Raw genomic sequence first — 2,500 nt, 5'->3', positions numbered from 1 at the left:
CGGTCGCCGCGGCACGCAAGAACAGGCCAAAAACTGGCCAAAACAGCCCAAAAACGGGCCAAAACTGGCCATTTTTTGCTGCGCGAGCGAGCGGAGAGCGGCGAACAGCGAGCGAAGCGCGAGGCAGCACCGTCCCTGCTATACGAAAGCCCCATCCAGCCCTGTGCCACCCGGGGGGTTCCAGGGTGCTGAGATGGCTGACATTTTGCTCCGCTCACGACGGTCACCGCGCCACACAAGAACAGCCCAAAAACAGGCCAAAACAGCCCAAAAACGGGCCAAAACTGGCCATTTTTGGCTGCGCGAGCGAGCGGCGAGCGGCGAACAGCGAGCGAAGCGAGAGGCAGCACCGTCCCTGCTATACGAAAGCCCCATCCAGCCCTGTGCCACCCGGGGGGTTCCAGGGTGCTGAGATGGCTGACGTTTTGCTCCGCTCACGACGGTCACCGCACCACGCAAGAACAGGCCAAAAACTGGCCAAAACAGCCCAAAAACGGGCCAAAACTGGCCATTTTTGGCTGCGCGAGCGAGCGGCGAGCGGCGAACAGCGAGCGAAGCGAGAGGCAGCACCGTCCCTGCTATACGAAAGCCCCATCCAGCCCTGTGCCACCCGGGGGGTTCCAGGGTGCTGAGATGGCTGACGTTTTGCTCCGCTCTCGACGGTCACCGCGCAATGCAAGAACAGGCCAAAAACTGGCCAAAACGGCCCAAAAACGGGCCAAAACTGGCCATTTTTGGCTGCGCGAGCGGCGAGCGGCGGACAGCGAGCGAAGCGAGAGGCAGCACCGTCCCTGCTATACGAAAGCCCCATCCAGCCCTGTGCCACCCGGGGGGTTCCAGGGTGCTGAGATGGCTGACGTTTTGCTCCGCTCTCGACGGTCACCGCGCAATGCAAGAACAGGCCAAAAACTGGCCAAAACGGCCCAAAAACGGGCCAAAACTGGCCATTTTTGGCTGCGCGAGCGAGCGGCGAGCGGCGGACAGCGAGCGAAGCGAGAGGCAGCACCGTCCCTGCTATACGAAAGCCCCATCCAGCCCTGTGCCACCCGGGGGGTTCCAGGGTGCTGAGATGGCTGACGTTTTGCTCCGCTCTCGACGGTCACCGCGCAATGCAAGAACAGGCCAAAAACTGGCCAAAACGGCCCAAAAACGGGCCAAAACTGGCCATTTTTGGCTGCACGAGCGAGCGGCGAGCGGCGGACAGCGAGCGAAGCGAGAGGCAGCACCGTCCCTGCTATACGAAAGCCCCATCCAGCCCTGTGCCACCCGGGGGGTTCCAGGGTGCTGAGATGGCTGACGTTTTGCTCCGCTCTCGACGGTCACCGCGCAATGCAAGAACAGGCCAAAAACTGGCCAAAACGGCCCAAAAACGGGCCAAAACTGGCCATTTTTGGCTGCACGAGCGAGCGGCGAGCGGCGGACAGCGAGCGAAGCGAGAGGCAGCACCGTCCCTGCTATACGAAAGCCCCATCCAGCCCTGTGCCACCCGGGGGGTTCCAGGGTGCTGAGATGGCTGACGTTTTGCTCCGCTCTCGACGGTCACCGCACAATGCAAGAACAGGCCAAAAACTGGCCAAAACGGCCCAAAAACGGGCCAAAACTGGCCATTTTTGGCTGCACGAGCGAGCGGCGAGCGGCGGACAGCGAGCGAAGCGAGAGGCAGCACCGTCCCTGCTATACGAAAGCCCCATCCAGCCCTGTGCCACCCGGGGGGTTCCAGGGTGCTGAGATGGCTGACGTTTTGCTCCGCTCTCGACGGTCACCGCGCAATGCAAGAACAGGCCAAAAACTGGCCAAAACGGCCCAAAAACGGGCCAAAACTGGCCATTTTTGGCTGCACGAGCGAGCGGCGAGCGGCGGACAGCGAGCGAAGCGAGAGGCAGCACCGTCCCTGCTATACGAAAGCCCCATCCAGCCCTGTGCCACCCGGGGGGTTCCAGGGTGCTGAGATGGCTGACGTTTTGCTCCGCTCTCGACGGTCACCGCGCAATGCAAGAACAGGCCAAAAACTGGCCAAAACGGCCCAAAAACGGGCCAAAACTGGCCATTTTTGGCTGCGCGAGCGAGCGGCGAGCGGCGGACAGCGAGCGAAGCGAGAGGCAGCACCGTCCCTGCTATATACGAAAGCCCCATCCAGCCCTGTGCCACCCGGGGGGTTCCAGGGTGCTGAGATGGCTGACGTTTTGCTCCGCTCACGACGGTCACCGCACCACGCAAGAACGGACCATAAACAGGCCAAAACAGCCCAAAAACGGGCCAAAACTGGTCATTTTTGGCTGCGCGAGCGAGCGGCGAGCGGCGAACAGCGAGCGAAGCGTGAGGCAGCACCGTCCCTGCTATACGAAAGCCCCATCCAGCCCTGTGCCACCCGGGGGGTTCCAGGGTGCTGAGATGGCTGACGTTTTGCTCCGCTCACGACGGTCACCGCGCCATGCAAGAACGGACCAAAAACAGGCCAAAACAGCCCAAAAACGGGCCAAAACTGGCCATTTTTGGCTGA

This window comes from Musa acuminata, unplaced genomic scaffold (assembly GCF_036884655.1).
Source record: "Musa acuminata AAA Group cultivar baxijiao unplaced genomic scaffold, Cavendish_Baxijiao_AAA HiC_scaffold_311, whole genome shotgun sequence".
Classification (NCBI taxonomy): Eukaryota; Viridiplantae; Streptophyta; class Magnoliopsida; order Zingiberales; family Musaceae; genus Musa; species Musa acuminata.
The sequence above is the reverse complement of the archived record's forward strand: the minus strand, read 5'-3'. Positions refer to the sequence as shown.